The sequence below is a fragment of the Tasmannia lanceolata genome, unplaced genomic scaffold (genome assembly GCF_043159265.1).
Source record: "Tasmannia lanceolata isolate RefF3 unplaced genomic scaffold, GAP_Taslan_0.1 ptg000162l, whole genome shotgun sequence".
Classification (NCBI taxonomy): Eukaryota; Viridiplantae; Streptophyta; class Magnoliopsida; order Canellales; family Winteraceae; genus Tasmannia; species Tasmannia lanceolata.
In genome coordinates this window covers 182,362-206,718 of record NW_027518838.1, presented here as the reverse complement: position 1 = coordinate 206,718, position 24,357 = coordinate 182,362, and the positions used below count along the sequence as shown (strand labels likewise).

The following is a 24,357-nucleotide window of genomic DNA, read 5'->3' as shown; positions in this document are numbered from 1 at the left end:
GTTCGGAAATGTTGGAATTGGGATCTTGGTTAGATTGATTGCACTTGTGTTATCACAGTGGATTGGAACACATTGAACTTTAAATCATAGTCTTCCAAGGTGTTCTTAATCCACAAAATTTGTGCACAACATGCTCCTGCAATAATATACTCTACCTTGGTGGTGGAAATAGCAACAGAGTTTTGTTTCTTATTAAACCAAGACAGCAAGGATCTCCCTAAAAACTGACAAGTGCCAGTAGTACCATTTCTATCATTTCTACATCCGAAAAAGTCAGGATCCGAGTTTCCTACTAGGTCAAAAGTGTTTGACTTTCCATACCATAGACCTCAAGTAGGGGTCCCTCTCAGGTACTTAAGAATCCTTTTAACATAAAGTAGATGAGATTTCCTAGGATTTGACTGAAATCTAGCACATAAGCATACACTAAACATGATATTCGGTTTGCTAGCAGTCAGATAGAGAAGACTCCCTACCATTCCTAATGAACACATTTTAATGTGTGAATTTAGGTATTAATTCATACATTTTTAATACTTGGAGCAGAGTTACTCTACTTGTTTTCTCTTGTTTTTAGGTTTCAGGTCTAATGAGGATAATGTCAGAGAAAAACACAAAAATCCAAGGTTTTGGCCTCTTTCTAGCCCAAGACAAAAGGGTCGAATCTTATTAGTGATGCCCACATGGATCTTTTCTAATTCATACATGGTTTAATTTGTGATGCGCAAATGGAAAAAGGAAACATTCAATTATTAGAAAAACAACCACTTTGGTAATTGAATTAAGAGAGGGAAGAAATGATATATAAGGCGATATATATCATTAGGACTTCTCAAATTGGTAATTAGTGATTTTTGGGGAATCTCTACTTATTCTCACAAATAAATATTGTGCAGCTCATAGGAATCGATCTTAATTTCCTATTGGTGAGGGGTGTCAAGTTGTGGCAACTTTCTCTCATAAAAGTCAACCACTCCTCTCCACGTGGGAGATTTTTGGCAGTTGTATCGCAAGGCTTTGAAGAAAAATCTTGAACCACTCTTTTATTATAAAGATTGCCATAACCTTGGGTCTATCCAATGAGGAAAATATTTTTGGCAATCTTCTTTGATAAGCCTTAAAAGACAGATTGCCTTCTATCTTGAGGGCTCTCTTAGAATTCGAGAATTTTTATGTTTAGATTTGTCTTTCGATTTTTAGGGGGATGTAATCAAGAATTCAATTGGAGAAGATGCTTTGTTCTTTGGAGATTTATTGGTGCATTACAATACCTTCTTCAATCAATCTTTTTTTCTACTTTGATTCCATGAATGTTCTTCTTTGAGATAAGTTTCTTATATTTAGATTTATTTTGGGCAACATAGAGTTTAATTTTCAGCATAATAGTGTAATGATTTACATTGCTTCAACTCATGCTTCTTCAACTCTCACCATGGATAACTAAACCCCTCAACTTAGGGTTTGGATGAAGCCATGAGAGAAGGGAGGATTGATGATCTTCATAAAGCTGTGTACTTGTTTTTATTAAAATAATATATTAGAATTTATATTTACACAATCTAAATTATACATGCCATCCTTTGAGTTCGTATGTATAATTGCCGATGTGTCTCATATAAATTCACGTATGTTCATTTATTTGAATTGCTTGTTTAATGCGTTACTCATAGGAATAATTGTCTTTTGACCTTATTCCCTAGTGACCTAATTCATCATACATGTAATTCAATGGTGTGATGATCAGTAGTTTGATGCTCTCTCATGGTGGATTTCATCCCCAAGTATTTTCCTTGATTGAATTTTTCTCATCTCGTTAAAATTTGCCAATTTTATTTCACTTGAGCCTCGTGATCAGTTAATTTGTGACAAATCATTGGATAATTCGTGCGCTCTGCCTTAGTTGAGAATTAAAACTAATCAAGATTACCTTCTTGTGTTCGACCCGCAACTACACGCGATTTGTGCGTTTGCGGTATAATTTTGTGCAAACAAGTTTTTGGTGTCGTTGCCGGGGAGGTGACTCTTGTTTATTTAAGTTCTTGACTATTCAGATTTTTTTGTGTATTTTTTTTCTGAAAAAAAAATAATACTAAAAGAAGGAGAGTGTTTCTAATTTTGGTTTCTTTATTGCATGCATGTTTGGGTTCGAAATTCTAAGAACCGTTTGCAAAGAGTTAAGATTCCAACTATGGGAGAAGAACAACCTAAGACACTTAAGGATCGTTTTTACCCCGTGCGAGCAGCTCAACCTTCATGCATTAGATTGCCAGTGGCCCAAGGGAACAACTATGAACTTAAGTCCCACTTCATTAGTATGCTACCACACTTTCACGGGATGGCTAATGAAGATGCTTATTTGTTTCTTCGGGAATTTCAGGAGGTTATTGTTCTAATTAAGGTCCAACAACTGACCGATGATGCGGTGAATTTAAGATTTATAACTTTTACAGTCAAGGACCAAGCCAAGAAGTGGCTCTATAGTTTCCCAAGAGACTCAATAACCACTTGGGAACAGTTCACAGTTGTCTTTTTGAAGAAGTTCTTTACCTTGCATAAGACCAATAAAATCTAGAATGATATTCTTTAGTTTAGTCAAAAACCCAATGAGTCTTTTTTCCAAATTTATGGAGAGATTTAGGAACTTACTCCAAGAATGCCCTCATCACGCACTTGACACTTGGCACTTGTGTCAAATTATTTATGAGGGTATTGACTATCAAACCAAGTAGTTGTTAGAGTCTATGTGCCCAACAGGATTTACATCATACACTAATGAAAACAATGCTTGGAACTTTTTGGTCGACCTGGCTGAAAAGACTCGTGAATGGGAATCAACTCAGGAGAGTAAGAGAACAGTGTCGGGTAAGGGTTTCTTTGTCGACGGAACTGTTTCCAAAGAGGCTCAGTTGGATTGTCTTATCAAAAGACTATAGGCCATAGTCGTTAAGGGTCCAGCACAAGTCAATCAAGTGAATCAAGTGAGTCAAAATGTCCCTATATGCAATTGGTCCCATTCTCTAGTCCATGTCATGGAAGAATTCCCCAATGTTTCTAGGGTAAATAATGGTCATGAGAATGTGAGTGCTATGTTCCAAAATAATCCCTATAGAAACAATTACAATCCGGGATGGAGGAATCATCCAATTTCTCATGGAGCCAAGGGAATTCCAAGCTGGACCATCAAACTTCCAAAATCAAGGTCAGTTTGGTCCTCAAAGGCCCAACCCTCCTTCTAATCTCATTAGGCCACCACCCCAAATTCCAAGTCAGCAACCCCCAGGGTTTCCAAAAGTGGGTGACTCGGCCAGGGTCAGCTCCTTGGAAAAGAGTATGGAACTTCTCATGAGTACCTTCATGACTAGTCAGCACAATATGGAGAAGCAAATCTCCCAACTTGCTACGGCTTTACATGAGATGGAAAAAGGAAAAGTGCCAAGCCAACTTGTTCCAAATCCTAGGAATTTGAATCTGAATCAGCAAGGATCATCAAATCAACTGAATTCAATTCAACAGAGTCCACAACAACAAGAGCCCTCCAACTAATGTAATGCCATTTATGCATTAAGGAGTGGTCGTGAGCACACAGGGCCTGCGGCATCTAAATCACCTGAAGATCCCAAGGACGACTCTGTTGAGATTAGTGCTTAGCCTCCTTTACCAGGTTTGTTTTAAAAAATTTTAAGTCATGAGTGATGAGTAACCTGAGCGAGTCCATGTACCTAAGGCTCCCTTTCCCAAGAGGCTTGAGAATAACAAGAAGGTTGCTACCATAGATAAAATTCTTGATGTTTTTAAGCATGTGCAGGTCAACATTCCTTTGTTGGATGCAATTTCCCAGGTCCCTGCTTATGCTAAAGTCCTCAAGGACTTATGCACTCAAAAGCAAACCACTAATGTGCCCAAGAAAACTTTCTTGGCTACCAATATTAGTTCCATCTTGTCCCAACAGATGGTGGCTAAGTACAAAGACCCTGGATGCCCAACAATTTCTTGCATCATTGACAATACCAAAATTGACCATGCCCTTCTTGATCTTGGAGCAAGTGTCAATCTCTTGCCATATTCAGTTTATCAGCAGTTACACATAGGAGAACTCAAACCAACCAATGTCACGCTACAGTTAGCAGACAGGTAGGTTTACTCCTAGAGGGATAGTTGAAGATGTTCTTCTAAAGGTGGGTGAATTTTTATTTCCTGTGGATTTTACAGTTTTAGATACCTAAACTGTTGGTTGCAATAAAGATCAAATTCCTATCATCCTGGGTAGATCATTTCTTGCCACTAGCAATGCTTTGATTAATTGTAGAAATGGTTGTGGGAGCCGATTTTTCTCGCGCGTGTAGGATGGCAGGGGATCTCCACATCGAGTTCTCCGGGGATGTTTATTTGATCTTCGTTACTTGCGAACTCGGGACCGAGGTCCTCACTTCGCAAGAAAGAGAAACTCAGAGTCACCACTTAGGTCAGGGCCTAGGACCCGTGCCTGTTCTTCCGATAAAAAGGGGAGTAATACCCGAGTTTTATTGGAAGAACAGTAACCAAAGGGATTCTTTTTCTCTGGGCCTAGAGCCTTATATTTTGCTCTGTTTGTTTAAGGAATGGTCCTTACAGATATCTTGGTAAGGGTTATGGTTACAATCGGAGAAGGTGTTAGAAACCCCTCTTGCGTGGATGAATCCGGTCTCTGAACTTAGATTGGCATTTTTCGAAGAACTTTGACTATGATAACTTATCTTTTTATCCTTTATTTAGGTTATACTTAATTCCAGGATGTAAAACAATTGAAGCATCTGAGGTTGCATCAATCGGGGATACACGACAGATGGGTGGTTTCGCTAGAATAGGCAATAATGAGATATTAAATGAATTTACGAAAATCCCGAAAATAAGCGATAGTTATCCCGATCGAGATCATTTTTTGGTTATGAGTCCCGGAAGATCTAATAGAAATCCTGATCGAGATCATTTTTTGGTTATGACTCCCGGAAGATCTAACAGAAAATACACGGTAGTTATCCTGATCGATCAAATTAACTTAAACCTAACAGAAAAGACAGTGCGGAAAATAAAAGAAAGGCAGAGGGATTTATATCATAAGTTTTGATGGCAATATGAGCCGGAGATCTTATGATGTCACCACCTCGTACCTTACTTTGTAAAGGAAATTACATAAAGCTGGTAAATAAATGTAAATTTATCAAAAACTGAGGAGAAATAGGCAGAGTAGCTGCACTATTCTGAAAAAGAGGGTTCCGAGATTGCGAGGAAATCGACGGCGTAAGACGCAATTCGGAAAAGGGTTTCCGAAGTTGCAGAGAAATCAGCGGCGTAATAGCACTAGTTAGAAAGAGGGGCTCTGATGTTGCAGAGAAATCGACGGCGTAATGCCGCAATTCGGAAAAGGGTTTCCGAAGTTGCCGAGAAATCGGCGGCGTAACTGCGTTGTTTTGGAAAAGGGCTTTGGAGTTGCCGAGATTTCGGCTGAACAACAACGCTATTGTCTAAAAATAGCTTGTGGTTCTGCGAAATTCGACAGAACAACGACGCTATTTAAAGGATGTCGCTCTGAACCTTCAAAATTTCAGCAGAATGCCGACGCCCAGTGTGAACTACCTAGAGTTTCTCCACTTTCTCTCTTCTAAAAAATAAGGAAACAAGGGTCTTCTTGAAAATTTGGGGGGTGTGTGGATTGGGAATACTAGAAGAGGAGAAAATCAGGGTTTTCAAAAAACAAAAGAGAGGAGAGAGAGGGTGAAAACCATGTGATTTACACTTACCCCCCTATTTATAGGTTTGGGGGGCAAATTGTGGTAATTTCGAACACAATTTCGTTGGGGGAGCAATCCAGCGAAATTGTGATGTCATCTATATGACATCATCCAGATGACATCACATTTCGAAGGGTGTGATGGTTCTTTTCTTCCTCGTATTGAAAAATGTGATTTTTCATCTTTTATCAGTGAGTTTTGAGCGTCCGTAACTTCTCTGATTGAATTCCGAATCACACGCAGTCAGATCCGTTGGATTTCTCGTTCTGGGGACTTTTCAATGAATCTAATATCGCTTACTTTCTGAAAACGAAGTGCCATTTGGGTAAAAACAGATATTTTCGACTCAAAGTTAACTTACCGATTGAAATGCCGTGTGAAAACGGGCTTACCGGTTTAAGCCGTAAGAGGCGGGTGCTATGTAAAAATAGGCTTTCGATTTGCCAAAAAGGCAGGTGCTGTGTAAAAATAGGTTTTCCGGTTGTAAAAAATAATTTTCGGAAATCATTTTGTTCTGAAAATACCCTAAAGAGAGATTGAGAGAAACTAAACTGGTGGTCTGGGACTTGTCATAAGGTTCTTCCTCGCAATAGCTATCATTAGTACCGCCTTGACAAACTTGGGTGTCTACAATGGTCTAATGAAACTTTCTTTTGGTATTGCCTCTGTTGATTTCAATATTTTTAGATTGGGAAAGCAACCTAATTTGCATGAAGAAATTAATGTGTTGCAGGAAATTCCAGATTATATTGAAACTAACTTCGACATTAATTTTGATTCAGGTTTTAAGGAATGTATGGAGCAATTGAGAGACATTGTTGGAGATTTATTTTTTGATGTCTGGAGCATGCAGCAACCATTGGAACCAGTAGGACCCTTGTCTACAGTTCTTCCTAAGCCGTCCATTGAACAGCTTCTGTAGCTTGATTTGAAGGCTTTGCCCTCAAATCTCAAGTATCCTTTCTTGGGTAATGATCAAACTCTTCCAATTATTGTTGCTTCAAATTTAACTACGAGTCAAGAAGACTATTTGATTGCAGTTTTAAAGGAAAATAAGGAAGCCATAGGATGGACCATGGCTGACATCAAAGGAATTAGCCCTTCTATAGTCCAACATCACATCAACCTTGTTGAGGGGTCAAAACTTTCAAGGGAACCTCAAAGAAGAGCTAATCCTGTGATGAAAGGAGCTATTCAAAAAGAGATTTTGAAATGTTTGGATAATTGGATCATTTATCCTATTTCTGATAGTCAATGGCTCAGTCCAGTTCAATTGCTGCCAAAAAATCTGGAGTCACTGTAGTGCAATCCGCCGCCAATGAATTAATTCCTACCCGTATCCAAACAGGGTGGCGAGTTTGTATTGACTACTGTAAGCTTAATGCAGCAACTTGGAATGACCATTTCTCATTGCCATTCATTGACCAGATGTTGGGACGTCTAGCTGGTCATGAGTACTACTATTTCTTAGATGGCTATTCCGGTTACAACCAAATCCCTATTGCCCTGAGGACCAGGACAAAACGACATTCACATGCCCTTTTGGAACGTTTGCATATCGCCGCATGCCCTTTGGGCTATGCAATGCCCCAGCGACTTTCCAAAGGTGTATGATGAATATTTTCTCAGATACGGTGGAAAACTTCAGTCTTTATGGACGATTTTTCCATTCATGGGTCTACCTATTTTGGATGTCTTTCTCATCTCTGTTTGGTCTTGGAGAGCTGTAGAGAAAAGAATTTGGTTTTCAATTGGGAAAAATGCAATTTCATGGTGAAAGAGGGCATTGTTCTCGGTCATGTAGTTTCCAAGGAAGGGATTAAGGTTGATAAAGCCAAAGTGGACACCATTGTCAATTTACCACCTCCCAAAACCATGAAGGACATCCGATCGTGTTGGGACATGCTAGTTTTTACCGAAGTTCATTAAGGACTTTTGTACAGATGCTAGACCTCTAAATCACAACACTAGAGAAGCCATTAGCTGACTACAATCAATTTGGTTGTTGATCATCAAGACATCAATCGGTTGTTGATGCAGGTGAATCTCACACTATCACGAGATCAACGGTCAAAGATGATCGGAACATTAATCGAATCATCCAAGACACGACATCTAAATCAACTGCCTGCGTTGATCTCTAGTGTTTGATTTATTAGACTTTTTCGTTTATAATTTTATTGGGACGAATTTAGGAGTAGTCGCTCAAAAGTATCTTGGATTTTGGATACTTTTAGATATTTTAGGAGAGTTTGAGAGATTATAGGATTTTAACAAGATTGAGTTGTTTTAAAATTTGATTTGAGAAGTTTTAGGAGAATAGATGGACGTCTATTAGAGTTTTAGGGCTTTTTTTGTTTCTTACTTTGAGTAGAAGTAGGAACGTCCATAAAAGCCTATAAATATGGTACCCATGTAATCCTTTTGATTATCTCTTAATTGAATTAAATTTGTTGCCTTTTGTTGCCGTTGCCGTGAAATTTGTTCACTGGAGAGAGAGCCACCTGCTACTATCTCTACAACAAGCCATCTGCTGCTTGCTTTTGCCGCCTCAATTCAACCTCCTGCTGTTGAATATTTCAAATACAAGCTTCCACTATACGCCTATGCTTTATTTGGTATCAAAGCGTAGGAAAACAAGAATTCCATTTTTCTTGTAATCTTGGGTTAGGAAAAAAAAAACAAAGTTGGACGATGTCTTCACCACGATCTCATGTAAACATAATATTTGAGATGTTAAACCCCATCTGTCAAAAGCAAGAAGAGATTTATGAGAGGCAGGAAGAGATGTATTAGAGACATGAAGGGATGTACGAGAGACGAGAAAATATGATTCAACAGCTTCAGGGAGTGGTCCAACGTTTGAATGAACATCTTGATGAAAAGGAAAGATCAACGTTCAGTTCGTCAACAAAGGATATTGAAGATTTCCTTGAATAAGACAAAATTCAAGAAGAAGATCCACCGAAAATAGATGAATCTCTTCAAGATGCCGATGATCACGAATCGATTAAAAACGATCTCAAACCAGAAAAACATCGTGTCTGCCTCGATGAATACTAAGCGCTTGATCCCGATCGAAGTGAAAGCTACTTTCTGCCTTCACCGGCAAAATTCTAAGACTACATCGAGGGCCTGCTTTCCAATCGAATCAAATCCTGCCACCAGTCAAAGCATGTCAGAATAATTGCTCAATGGAAATATTTGACCCGTTGGAAAGGCCTCCAATTCGAAGTCGGAGCGAGAATCACATACGGTTTTATCTACCTTGATATGAACTCGTGGTCGACTTCTTTTCAAGAAATGGGGTCTGATGCAGGTGCATCTCGCACTATCACGAGATCAACGGTCAAAGATCATCGGAACATTATCGGATCGTCCAAGACACGACATCTAAATCAACGGCCTACGTTGATCGCTAGTGTTTGATTTATTAGACCTTTTTCTTTCTAATTTTATTGGGACGAATTTAGGAGTAGTCGTTCAAAAGTATCTTAGATTTTGGATACTTTTAGATATTTTAGGAGAGTTTGAGAGATATTAGGATTTTAAGAAGATTGAGTTGTTTTAGAATTTTGATTTGAGAAGTTTTAGGAGAATAGATGGACGCTTATTAGAGTTTTAGGGCTTTTTTTTCGTTTCTTACTTTGAGTAGAAGTAGGAACGTCCATAAAAGCTTATAAATATGGCACCCATGTAATCGTTTTGATTATCGCTTAATTGAATTAAATTTGTTGCCTTTTGTTGCCGTTGCTGCGAAATTTGTTCACTGGAGAGAGAGCCACCTGCTTCTATCTCTACAACAAGCCATCTGCTGCTTGTTTTTGCCGCCTCAATTCAGCCACCTGCTGTTAGCCAGCTGCTGTTGAATATTTCAAATACAAGCTTCCACTATATGCCTCTGCGTTAGTTGTACCCTTGGGTTTACACACGTATCGTCTTTCCCTTGAGCAATGCTGCTAATGAGGAGATTGCATCTGGAACCCTTGTTATGGAATCAAAGACTGGAATCAAACCACACGCGTTCAAGAAATTGGGCAAAAAGAGAAATGGCCAAGTCGAATTGACAATTCCAACAGCCAAAGATTAATGAATTCCAGGCTACCAAATTCTTATACGACATACCGGAAAACACGCTTATATCCAACTCAGGCAACCTTCATTTCGCGTACATATCTATCAAAGCACAACCTACAACCACATCTGATCATGTGCCATTCTTGATAACAAGTCCATAAAGTTGACAACACAATTGCACATTTTCTAATCTTAAGCAGGCATTGATCACACTTGCCGCAATTTCCATATCTGGTTTCAGTCCTTCGATCAAGCTCCATTGCTTTGAATGAATCCAAACCCTCCACAATTTTCATATTTTGGCAGAATCCCATGGTCATGGAGCCCTAGGCAACCAAGTCTCTTTCCTAAATTGTATTAAAAACTGAATTAGCTTCTTCAATTCTTCCACATTTAGCATGCATTGTCAACAGGGCACTCCGCACAGCTATGTTAGTCGAGCCCGCCGCCAGACTTTTCACCAGTTCTCCATGAACTCTCCACCCAAAATCATATAAACCAGTCATATTACAAGCAGAATAATATTTGAAATTGTGAAAGAATTTAGTCTTAATCCGCTTAATCTCATCCGATTATAAATCTCGAAAGCTTCATTTACATTATCATTACAAACATAAGCAGATATCATAGCATTCCTTAACTCAATTCCTCTATTAGACATACTATCAAACAATTTGTTCACTTCTTCAACTAACACACATTTTCCATACATTGCCAATAGAGAAGTGCAGACGTAAGGATCATCAAAAAACCCATCTTTATCACATTGCAATGAACCTCCTTTCCAATAATCATAGCCTCTCCATATGAACATGCTGTTAAAACACTCGAAAACATCGAAGACCAACTTCAAAACACAGGTTCTTCAGAAGTTTGAATAGTACCAAACTTTGCTCCCAGCTACCAATCTGATAATACACCACCCCACCCCACCCCACCCCCCGCCACCCCAATCATGGCAGTCAAAGCAAAGCTGTTTTTGTCCACCAATTTGTCAAACACTTGACGGGCATAAAATAGCCGCCGGCATTTCATAATACATGCTTATAAATGTAATACCCAAGTAAGTGTCATGATCCAAAGCATTCCTAACAACATAACCATGAATTTGCTTCGCATTATCTAAACCAAAATACTCACTACGAGCCCAAGCATTATAATGGTTACTCGTCTTTTCTGATGCCTAAAATGTGCATCCGATGAAAAGAAAAGAGGACCCCAGCCTTATAACTATAGCGAAAGTGGCTATCAATCATGGATTTCTGAAGAGTGACATCTTTTAGGGACCGTTAGGATACACGGATTTTAGAATCCAGGTTTTTAGTTTGAAAACAGTGTAAAAGAAGGTTCATGTTCAAGCTGTTGTATGCTGTCCTGACAGCATTTCTTGGATTTTAAGTGAGAAATTCAGGTTTTAAAAATCTCTCCTACATCTTGAGATTTCAAAAACTTGGAAATAAGGGAGGATATGCTACTCTCTTGCTGAGGGAAAGAAGGGTGAAAGAAGAGTGAGAAGTCAAAAACGACGGCTGGTCCGCTTCTTCTCTCATCTCTTAGCTACAATTTTGAAGAAATCCCGGATTCTAAAATCCGCATATCCAAACGGCCTCTTAATTAATACTCATTCTCAGACAATTTCACAAACACATGGGTGGCATTATCAATTGAACATGTTTTCCTGTGCATGCTGACTGATCAAAGCACTTGCAATGTAAGAATGGACTGAAGACCCATTTGAATGATAGGGAAGCACAGGTCTTGAGGAGGGAAGGGAAGGAAAATCTGTCTGGTTTTAGGGAGGAATGAATTGTTAGTAAATTGGAGGAATTTTCATGAAAATAGAAAACTGAAATCCATGCCATTGTCACAAGAATTGTCAATGGGTAAGGGGGAAAATAGAAGATTTGTCAAGCGCAAAAGTGGAAATAAAAAAAAAATAGGGGTCCTGCCAATCTCCTGCTTACCAATAAAAATACACATTTAGAATGCCCTTGGGTCCGAAACATTTATCCTTCACTTTGCCTAAGCAAGTACTTGTTCAATGCTTATTTAAGTATCAGCATTAGTATTAGAACTCTTTGACGTATGTGATCAAAAGACAAGCATAGTATGCATTCAAAATAAATCCACACTATTCCCAATGGTCAAAAATGGTTTCATTTGAATGTCATTTTCCTTGAATTGAAACAATACTTTTGGCCACCATGATTTCTTTTTTTCAGGGGATTATTAGTTTGCTAGAGGGAAAGAAGTTGAGGGGGCTAGGGGTGAAGAGATAGAAGGCGAGCTTTGGCGCAATAGTAAGGTTGCACCTTTGTGACCTAGTGGTCACGGGTTCGAGTCACGGAAACAGCCTCTCTGCAAAGCAGGAGTAAGACTGTGTACATCTAACCCTCCCCAGACCAAGCAATGGCGAGCGCCATGCACTGGGCCGCCCTTTTTTTGTAGTGAAAGAGATGGAGCTAAGTAGCGGAAAACAGGAAAAACAAAACAAATTTTCCCTGCAAAGAACTAAATGGCTTCCAAGTTCCAATCATGGGCCTAAGGGCAATGTGATGTCAAACCATTTAAGTTGCCCATGGGCCTCATCAACTCATTCCACTATTGGCAACTGCATTAGACTCTTCAATTCAATTAATTTTGGATCCGATTATAGTTATTATTAACCATCTAGAATTCAATTAAGATTTGACTCCAAAGAATATTTAATCGATTTAGACGCTGTTTGGACTACAAGAAAATATTTCTGATGGAAAATCATTTCCTCGGAAATATTTTTCTTTCCAAAATTTAGAGGGACATGATAGGGTTTTTGTTAATTTAGAAGCATATTATTATATATTGAAAGTGGTCTCAGCAACACACTTTTTAAGATACTGCTGTTGGATCAAATATCAAGAGCGGCACTTCTATCGTGCCACTATACCAATCTACATGATCATTCACCATATAATTTCTCGACATTTTAGCAGTTGTCGATTTCTTGGAGGATAGAGATGAGCTTAGTGCGAGTCAAAGGCTTCACGTAGAACACGTCAATTCCAGCCCCTATGAATAGCTGCCTCGGTCTGCAAGTTTCCGCTCACCCCCACAATCATGCTTCCCTATCACATGAAAAAAAATCTAAATATTTAAGGGAAATATATATGGAGACACGATTTTCATTTCTATCAAAGTTAACCCAAATAGCACTAGTAATATTGAAAAGTTTACTAAAATAGGAGCATATTATTACTTTATTAAATAATATGGGCACTTCTGTTAAAATATATATGGAAGCAAGATTTTCATCTTCTATCAGGGTTAACCCAAATAGCACAACTAACATTGAAAATACTAAAGTAGGGGCATATTTATTACATTATTAAATAATATGGGCACTTCTGTTATAGAAAAATGCATCTTTGAAAAGAAGACAGAATCAAGAGGCAAATTTGTGTCACATGCGTATCTTCTTTGCATTTCTGTTATTAAAATAAATCAAATCATAAACGTAAATATTTTCATGAAAATTGAGGGTATTTTGTTCATTTAGGCATTATTTTGGGAAGCTAAATTATATGGGCATGAACTCAACTTGTTCCATATGCTATAACTAGCTGTTAAAGGCTGTTCAAAGCTTTTTAGGAATTGTAACAACTGGTTAAGCATATAGGACAAGATGAGTTTGTGCATATATCAAAACCTGGTTGTGTTGATATCATTTCCTTTGATAATTGATTTTGAGAACAGAACTGTTGGCCTCAAAATTAGATGCCGCTATGGGGTAAAGTTTCTAGTCATTTTATCCTCTCAGAATGAGTTTGATGTGATTGAATGACAATTTGGCCCCCACAATTTCGCCAACAAGAATGAAATGGCAATTTCCTCCCTACAAGAACTAGAATGCTTTACCTGTGACCCATCCATGATAGGCATCTCCAGGGTGTCCACCAAAAACCAGCTCCATTGGATCACCATAGGGTGTCCATTTGTGGGGCCAAAAATGGACAGATACTGTTTGTCCGCAAATCTGTCCATTTTTTGCCCCACAAATGGACACCCTAAGGTGATCTAATGGAGCTGATTTTTGGTGTCCAATAGGGTGTCCATTTGTGGGGCAAAAAATGGACAGATACTGTTTGTCCACAAATCTGTCCATTTTTTGCCCCACAAATGGACAACCTAAGGTGATCCAATGGAGCTGATTTTTGGTGGACACCCTACCCATAAAAGGGCCCATCAAATGAATGCTTCGTACCCCACCCAAAATGTGGCCCCACCCTGTTTCTGTGCTCGAGCGCAGATAACCTTATCTGCCCTCGAGCGCAGAAACCATTTCCTCATTATATATATATATATATATATATATATATATATATATATATATATATATATATATATATATATATACACACGGGGCGACATAAAAAATGTACGTTTTAGAATTTATTTTTAAAAAAGAGAGGAGATCGAAGATACATCCCTAAAGAAGATTAGGAATTAGCTATATCCAATTGAGAAAGTAATAAAATTATCAATAATGAAAGTAGAGAATGAGTAATAAAATTATAGAGAATGAGTGATAAAATTATAGAGAATGAGAAATAATTATACATTTGTAAAGAAGATAAGGAATTAGCTATAATTAGTTAGTGGGACAACTTGTGTAATGCATGGGTTAGTGAAAACTCAAAATTTGAGAAATGAAAAGGAAAAATTTTAATGAGTGTAGAATAGAAATAATAAATTATAACCTCATAATAAAAAAAAACTTTCAATAGCTGAAATAGAATAAAAATATTTCAGTTGAGCAGCTAATAAAAATAGGGAAATGATATTAACGCCCCTTTTGATCACCAGAGACACCCATTGACAGTGTATGTTGCAATCAAAGCCCTTGAATTTTTTCTGACATCAAGTACATTAGGCCCCTTTTTGTCATTGACACACTGACACTAAGTGTCCCTGGTGATCAAAAGGGGCGTAAATATCACTTCCCTAAAAATATTATATTACAACTATTAAAAATCCATAAGAAAGCATATAATTAATTAGGTGTAATGTTCACATTACAACTAATAGAAATTAAAAGCAATTTTGAGTCCAATAGTCAATTTCGGACCCAAAGTCAATTCTCAAAATCTAAAAAGAACAGGGCCTAAATCGTTGATGAATGGCATTCCAAATGCAACTCACCAGCCCAAGCAGTCCCAAGAGCTGCTATGTAAGTTGGGATTGTAAAAGCCACCATGTGTCCCATAGTCCAGATAAATCTCCTTCAAAGTTAGGTCATTTGATGGCCTGTAAAATATAATGAACAACACATGTTGGTTAGTTAATAAATGATAATGGATCAAATGGAGATGAGGAAACGTCCAAGAATAAATGAAGCCAAAAATCACCATTTTTGAAATGGAATAAACACCTGAAAACCAACACGTTGACAAACTCAAAGAAGAGAGATTGGGAAAGCCAATGTTGGTGAACCAACAATATTGAGGCTTGAGAGACATCATCTCTCCACGACAATATGACCTAACTCATCCATGAAATTCAAACTCCATTAAAATAAAGAGGTAATGTGAAAAATAAAGAGGGCGAGCCTCGGCGCAATGTCAAGGTTGCTCCATTGTGACCTGGAGGTCATGGGTTCGAGTCATGGAAAGAGCCTCTTTGCAAAGCAGGAGTAAGGCTGCGTACATCTAGCTCTCACCAGACCCCGCAATGGTGGGAGCCTCGTGCACTGTGCTGCCCTAGTTGAAAAACTGGTTTATGTTATGCATATTTATCTCAATACTTTATGAATGCAGGCCATCTTAATTAATTGGAGTTTTAACTAGAAAAATTTTTAGCCAAATCTGAACGCTTTCAATCATGATCATGATCATCATCAATAACACTAATAATGGTAACATATTATATAATTGCAACAGGAAGCAGCAAGACATAGTAAAACAATTAGAAATTGAACTGTCATTAAAAAGTATACAAGAGAGTAGGACATGAGAAACAGAGCATTAAAATTTCAAAGTTGAGGGAGGAAGAGGAGGGCTGCCACTTGGCGTGAAAAGTGAAACAGCCCTTCCTCCTTATTATATATAGATGAGAGAGATGGTTTGAATCATTATTTGGATCGACCCTCCATTGATTCAACCTGCGTATCTAGAACGCTCTAGAGTATTTAAGTGTCCATATGGATTGACTTGGAACTAGAATGTTGGTTAGTTATCATTTTCTAAGCAGTTGCTTGGATGGCTAGGATCATCACATGCATGTGACTTTCGCCTAAAAGTAAGTTAATTTGGGTTGAAAAAGGTTCTTTAGACAAATCTAAACCCATTGGAAGTTAGTTTAGGTTCCAAAGGCCCCAACTTAAGTTTGATATGCTTTGCATTAGATTAGGGGCTTGTGCTAAATTGAAAAATCATTTTATTTTGTTGCCCAAGGTTCTTGTTTGATTTGATTTGTCATTACCTTGGCAATTTGTTTTGATAATCTCCATTACATTCTTTCTTGTAATTCATTTAGTGGGAGATTTGATTTAGGGGGAGCATTATATGCATTTTACTTTGAAAACCCCATTTATGCTTAAACCCACCTTGTTTTGCATTTTGCTATTTAAAAAGGGGGAGTTTTGTAAATTCCTTGATAAAGGGAGAGTTTTATTTGGATATCTTATACCCTTATGTTTTATAAAACTCTCACCCCATTTTTTTGTTGATAACAAAGGGGGAAAAGTTTTAGGCAAATTGCGCTAAAATGTGGGAATCACCTTGTGTGTTGCCATATAAAAAAAAGGGAGATTGTAAGCCCAATGGTTCCCACCTTGAAAATCTTCTATGTTTTGATGATTCTAAACACAAGTTGATTTGTGTTGTTTGTCTAATGTGTTTGATGTTTCAAAGTGCATGTATTGGAAATCAATGAATCAAACACCAAAGCCAAGGAAGCATGAATCAAGGCTTGAATTATCATGAAGATCATTTGAAGCCAAAGGAAGATGAAGTCCTGGAGCATTTCATAAAGACCTTGTGAAGCTAAAAGAATGGAAGAAATGATCCTTGGTGACAATGAAGACTTGACGAGGAAGATCATTGTTGAAGATTTAAGTGTGTCTCAAGTCTTTAGAATGTTAAGCCCAATCCTTTGCTTAGGATCTATTAGAGGGTCAAGGCGATATTAAATAAGGTCCTAAAACATGATAAATAATATTGGGAAAAATCTTAGAAAACACACCCAAAAGATAGACATCATCGGCACTTGCTTAGTAGTTCACTTAGTGACCATAGACCTTAATTTGATAATAATTGGGCCTAAACATTTTCAAATATTTTCAATGACTCCTGTTCGTTACCATCTACAAACCATTGGTGGGCCGCTTTGATTCAATTCTCCAAGTAGTTTCGCAAACAATTTTTTATATTTTAACATCGTTAAACAAACAACACCATTTTCCAATGCAATAGCCATTCCTAAGAAAAGAAGAACCGACAGAATTTCCCTGATTCCAAACAACCAGTTCAAAGAAAGCAATAATAATTCATTTGGCACAAACTCCAATTGCACCAGTCAAATTTCGAAGCAATAATAATCTAGGCCACAACCAAAAAATATTGAAAGCTACAAAAAAGGAGCAATCAAGTATACCCAATCCAATTCTTTCACGTGTGGAGATATATTGTATAGATTATCTACCTAGTGTGGGCCATATTGGATTATCCAACGGCCAAGGATTGTTCTCTTAGGATATCATGATTATAGGATCAAGATCTAACACCTCCAACCTAAGTTAGGGTCCACTAGATGGGTGATCAAGATCGATGATCGGGTAAGATGGGTGTTATGAATTTGTAGCAGAAATTGAAATTAGGAAAAAGTTTATGGGTTTCTTTGGATATCTCTAATAATTATTTGTATATAATCTTGCATTGAGATGGGTCTAAAGTTAAATATGATTATTTGCAAATAATGGTTATAACAGTCTTAGAAATGATATGGTTAATGCCTTCCTAAGAAGTCTAAAAATCCCATCTGCAAATAAGATTAGATTAAAATATGCTTATTTGCTAATAGGAAACTGGATTCCAAAGATGCTTACTTAAGACCCACTGAATATTTTTAAAATCTTAACGGTAGTTGGTTATTTGACAAGTATAGACCATGTGAGTAGCTTAAAAACAGTTTGCAGATGGATGGAAGCTTGATGTGGTTCGGTCAAGTTTCGGACATCCCGTCTAGAATTAGCTGTGGCTAGTGCAACTTGGGTCGGGCTCAACCCAAATTGACAGGTTGAAGCTGATTTTGGCTTCGGTGGGAAAAATGCAACCCGATTGGGCTATGGCTAAGGTCTTGGGCAACTCGATCCAACTACGTCTACCTAATTTTTTTACTGTGATTTTTAAAATCTCAAATTTATTTGTTAATAATTTTTTCAGTTTATGCCATAGGTAAATCCAAAACCAACCCGCCATGATTTCAGAAATCAGGTTAGATGGGTTGGATTAGGGTTTGGTGATTTAGAGGCAAGTTGGGTTAAGGTTGACCCTTCCAAACCCAAGGTTCAGAATGGATCAGATTCGTATTGAGTTAATGCCACATTGGGTTTGGCTGGGTCAAGGTAATTGCCTTTTATTGATGATAGTAGAAGTAGATTTGCCAGGCAAGTCCTCTTTCAGAAATCGCATCAGATCGGTCGCCTTTTATTGTTTATAGAGCATTAATTATTAGGACTTCAACTGTACTCAAAATTAGATAATTGAAATGGAAGATTTTTAGAAGGCATGCATGATATTTAGTTCATAATGAACTCCTAATTAATGTTATTATTTACAAAAAAGATTTAATTAAAAGAATCTTATCAATAAATAGAGACTAATGCACAGTGAATCCAAAGGGGCCCTAATATTCTTAGCATTAGCATTATCATTATTCTACATTGGTTTAAAAGTTTTATTGCTTGAGTTTTTATATGGTGCCCTAGCATGAAGTAACATGCATAGTTCCTCGTCGAGATCGATATGCAACAGAAGGTTCGCTAGAGCCAATGGGTCGGTGGTATCGGTTGCGGTGGACCCCATCATGAAAGAAATATTGGCCCCGCCAACATCGACCTTAGCGGCCACAGCCGAAGCAGAGTCTTCAGACGTCCCCACCTCTCTTATCGTTTCCGTTACTAAAGCTAATGAAGCCTCACCGATCTTATCGTTGACGTTAACAGAAACTAAAGCCGATGAAGGCCCCGAAACGAAATTTGGAAGCGGATCTCCACTGTTAATCTCTTCCTCTGGCCTCTTCACTTATTCTCTCGTTATCATCTCATGAATCGGATAATCCCATACGTTAATATCCGATACAGCGGGAATCTTTGCCCTCTTTTCAGCCTCCCCGCCGACATGGTCAGACATCGAACGTTTTCGACGACATTCCTCTCCCATTTCTTACATGAACGAAAAATAAAAGAGACAGAACAAAGTAGCCAAGGAATGAGAGCCAAGTACAGAAAAGGTGGTGAATATATAGGGAGAGCGTCGCTTAGCAGGTTCTGCCACGTAGGATCTCACTCTACGTTATTGATTTCCGCACTTGGATCGAATACCAAGTGCGGAAATTTTGATGCACCACCTATGCTCCAGCACCATATAATATCTCTTCTGATTCAGTTAATATTAAAAAACAAAGAAATCAATACTCCATCCACATATAAAGAGCATAGAAGTTTAGACTCGTACCTCTTTTTCCTATATCACCCATTCCATTCAACATGTTAATCCTGTCAATTGAAACTTACATATAAGCACAAGGAAATAAAAAAAGACAATGGTATTTTCATCTCTTGTTTTGGTTACTTCTACCATTTCTCTTTTACTCAAGCTCGTTTGTTAGAGCTTCAATTAACTAGTTAGAATGGATGAAATAATTTTAAGAGAGCACCGAAAGGATAAAAAAAGGGCTGGCAATTGTCTTTGTATTTTAATTATTAAATGAAGGTGATATTTCTGAGATTTTATATGGTGGATACGCATGTAGATCAGTACTGGCGGTATCACCCTCAATATTTGATCCAAAAACATTACACTTTGTAAGGTGCTGCCGGAGGATCAAATATCAAGAGCAGTACTTCTATTGTACTACCACAAATACCGATCTATATGCGCCTTTACCATATAATTTCTCGATATTTCCACCCTCTTCATTTTCATGCTTTCTGTTATGGAGAAACAAAAGGGGTGGAGATAGGATTTACAATCATGCAAGCTTGCTTATAATGAAAAGTATGCGATGGTCATTCAAGCATATCGATCTGCATGTAATTAATTATGAATTAAGGTAACCGTCTGGTGTGTGATGATAAACAATTTAAGCTAAAGTCTGAATCTACAGCGTGATGTGATGTGAAACTATTAGTGATGGGTTTCCTTTTCAAAATTTAAAGGGAAATAATATGATTATAATTAATTTAGTAGGTTTGTTATCATCATAAATTGAATGTCCGTTTACATAAAAATGGAACAAGGTTGGTTCAAATTATCTTTTTAAGTGCGTAAAGAAGGATCTTCTAGGACTTTCACAGAAAGGCTTTTAGTGTCGGGCGGTTACATGAGAGAGCAACCACCTCAGAAGATTTAAATGAACAACCCAAAATCTGCCAAAAAATCAGCTTGTGTGGCTGCTCTCTCATGTAACAGCCAGCCGCGAAATGCCTTTCTACAAAAGTCCGTGGCAAATCCCGTGTAAAAAATTAGGAAATTTTAGAAATATTTTTCCTTTTTCCAAAATTTCCCAGAAAATTCCTACAAAGTTGGAGTGCTGGTTTTGATGTGATGTGGCCGGTACAATTATGTTTCAAGAACTACAAACTCAAACCCGATAAAAGTATTGACGCATGCTTAAATATGCAAATGATGATTCACAAACGCCGTGTTTGGAATTTGGATTGCAGAAATATTTCTTGTAAAAAAAGTATCCTAAGAAAATTTATTTTGCCTCTAACAAGCCCAGTTCCGAAATGAATAATTAGTCATTAACACGTGAAAAAGAAAGTTCCAATACAAAGTAAAACAAAAGAATCAGAAGAAAGACTAGAGAAAAACAGATTAAAAATTTGAATATGAAAAATCCTAGATCTATCACTCGGGGAAAAAAAAAACAAAATCTGAGAGAATAAAACCCTATTCAACAAAATCTTAGTTGAATATCTACCAGAGAAAATGAATACACAGAACGGCATTTCGAGAATCAATATGATTCTATATCTGTTTTTTGTTTGAAGAAAGAATGATCCAAAAGATATGGGAGCAATCCCACGCTAAAAGAGTGAAATGTTCCATTAATTTTCTTCTTCTATGTTTATACAATTTTTGCAAGCTCCCATTAATTTTGCAAGTTCGATTCACTAATTGACTGACATGCATGGTTTTAAACTTCCTCTTCTGGGATCCTAGAATCCATCGTTCACCTTTGATCATATAGTCATTTCTACAAGATCAATGGTCTAGATTGACCATACATGCCCCCCACATTTGGGGCCCTAGAATTGATGGTCGGTCATTTCTTTAGAAAAATTCTATCAATCAACTACTAAACTAGTAAACTACAGTTGGACCATCCTCGTATAGGAATAGAAATCTTCCCATAAAATCGAAGAGATTTCCATTTTACACTCCGGTGAGGGTAATTCCGTCAATTCAACCAAATCCAATCTATTTTTAACGTGGGAGTATTTCAGAGAATAGAGCTGAGGAGATATCTATAAAACCCCCCAACCAAAAAATAAAAGAAGAGAAGAAGAAGAGAGGATGACTCCGGTAGGTAGCAGGGAGGTTAAGGAGGGACCCACTGTGTATGTTGGCAAGGGGCAGCAGGAGAAAGAGGGTGTTGTTATCAAAGGGGTGTCGTGCTCTTCTGCCCACTTGGACAGAGAATTGGTGGGGAGGGATGGATTCTGTTTGGATTGCTCGGAATCGACGGTGGAGAGCTCGTCGATCGGCGTTGGAGGGGAGAACTCGTGCAAATCAACAGCGGAGATTGATCGGGAAGAGGAGGATGATGTTCAGAGTGAATTCAAAGGTGGTTTGGTTTCTATGGGATCATTGGAAGAATCTCTTCCCATCAAGTGGGTTCTCTTTTTTTCTCTTATATTTTGAAAAAAAATCACTTTTGAAGGAATATGAATTTGGTTGGATTTGTTTCTTATATTTTGTTTTTGGGTTTTTTGGTAAATGGACTAAAACCAAAAAATAAAAATTATATCGCAGCCAATGGGGGAGCCCTTTCACCTCTTTTTTGCAAGGGCTCCCTTCAGTTCAGACTTCCTCCTGATTTTAAGGCATTGTTTTGCTAAAAGAGGAAAAATTATAATATGGCAATACTTGAAACATGAGGAATTCTAGACTGAAGGGAGCCCTTGCAAAAAAGGGATGAAAGGGCTCTCCTATTGGCTACACATAACCATCATGCATTAATAACCGCTGAAAAGTCAAACATGATGATGATGTGCAGCCAATGGGGGAGCCCTTTTACCTCTTTTCTGCAAGGGCTCCCTTCAGTTTAGACTTCCTCTTGAAACATATAGGTTTTTACTAGGAACATTTAAATGATCTTGGAAACATCAATTTACACATGTTTTCAGATTTGTGCACTATTATTTAATTTTAACTTGTGGGGTTTTGACAATTATTAGTTTCTTATTATTTTGTTTGAGTTAATGTGAGTTCTCACATGATCAAATTAGTATGTTTTTTTCTCTTCCTTATATTCTTTTGTTGAAATCTTAACTAAGTTGCATTGTATATTTCTCCAAATTCAAATTGATAATTGAATCCATCTTTTATTTATTTTTCAGAAGTGGTTTGTCGAATTTCTTTGCTGGGAAATCAAAATCTTTTGCTAACCTAGCAGAAGTGACTTGTGTGAAAGATCTTGTAAAGGCAGAGAATCCCCTCAACAAGAGAAGAAGAATACTCATGGCTGCTAAGTCCTCAAGAACAACTCCTTACAATACTCTCAATACTTCTCTTCCTCTCATAGGCCCTGACTCTTTGGAAGAAACACAAGAAGAAGAAGAAGAAGAAGAGCACTAAGAGTCCCCATTGGCACCTTTGCCACTCCATGAAAAGAAATTTCAGTCCTTCAAATCACCAAGGCCTTCCTCCCTCTATGACTTGAGAGATCCTTAATTATCCTAAACAAATAACTAATTTTAAATTTCCTTTTATCTCTGTTAACAGACCCAATATCAGTTTCTTTTGAATTATATTGATTTCTTGTTCTTGTTTTCTCTCTTATCTTTTTTATTTTTATTTTTTTGGGTTAGTAAATTTGGTTTAATGTCTGTTGGGAAAGAGACAAGGCTTTTCTCCTTTCCCTATTTAAATAATTGGGATAGAAACAAATTTGGAGATTTATTTATTAAGTAATTGATTACCTTGTTTGTGTAACGCCAAAATGGTAATTGGGAGTTTGGGACATGAAATCTTCTACTGAATATGGACAATGAAATTGTTCTCTTGGAAGCTAAGCAAAAAAAAGGGTTGTGCTAAATACACTATAGGGGGGTATAGGGGGGTGGCCCAGGGAAGAAAAGGGGTGATATATATCACTTCCCATTATAGAAACTAGAAAGGTTGCATTCTTTAACCATTTTCAAGAATAACTTCTTCTATATTAAGGCCATGTTCGTTGTGATCTGTTTTTCTAAGTTGATTTCTTCCTCAATCTCATGAGGTGAGTTATTTGTTGTCTAACCCGATAAAAGTATTGACGCGTGCTTAAATATGCAAATGATGATTCACAAACGCCGTGTTCGGATTTTGGATTGCAAGAAATATTTCTTGTAAAAAAAGTATCCTAAGAAAATTTATTTTGCCTCCACGATTGAAACTGATATAGAAATATCCTCTAAATAGAACTTGAACTGTTGTGGTTAGAGCTACTTTTTTCAGTATTAATCAACCAAATGAAAAATAAGAAATTTTGGAAAAAAATTCTTTTCCAAAGATTTCCAAAAAATTCCTGCAATCTAAACAGTGCCAATAATTTTTTGAACAGATTACATCATTATCATGACAATATGTTTCTGCACTTTCTAAAAAACTTTAATCCAAAAGGCTATAGAGACTCTAACAAGCCCGGTTTTGAAATGAATAATTAGTCATTAACACTTGAAAAAAGTAAAACAAAAGAATCAGAGGGAAGACTAGAGAAAAACAGATTAAAAATTTGAATATGAAAAACCCTAGATCTATCACTCGGGAAAAAAGAAACAAAATTTGAGAGAATAAAATCCTATTCAAAATGGTAAATGGGTAGACTTAGTTGAATATCTACCAGAGAAAATGAAAATCCTCACCAAGATGACTCCATCTCTTTTTCTTCCTCATTTCTTAATCTCTTTCCTTGCTTCTCTCTCAGCCCTAATGTGGAACAAGAGAAGAGGAGGTGTCCTTTTATAATAATCCTTAGTGTAGTGATATCTCCACTCTTTTTTTCATTTTCACGATTTCTTCTTATTGGGTGGAGGTATAATATTGAG

The 24,357-nt window shown here is 37.4% G+C and overlaps 1 pseudogene across 1 annotated transcript; it reads left to right on the top strand.

The window, feature by feature from the left end:
- Positions 1-21,581: 21,581 nt before the first annotated feature.
- Positions 21,582-23,002, top strand: LOC143866841 (uncharacterized; annotated as a pseudogene). The gene is made up of 2 exons (XR_013243018.1): positions 21,582-21,939; positions 22,669-23,002. The product of XR_013243018.1 is annotated as an uncharacterized LOC143866841 (transcript).
- Positions 23,003-24,357: the final 1,355 nt, after the last annotated feature.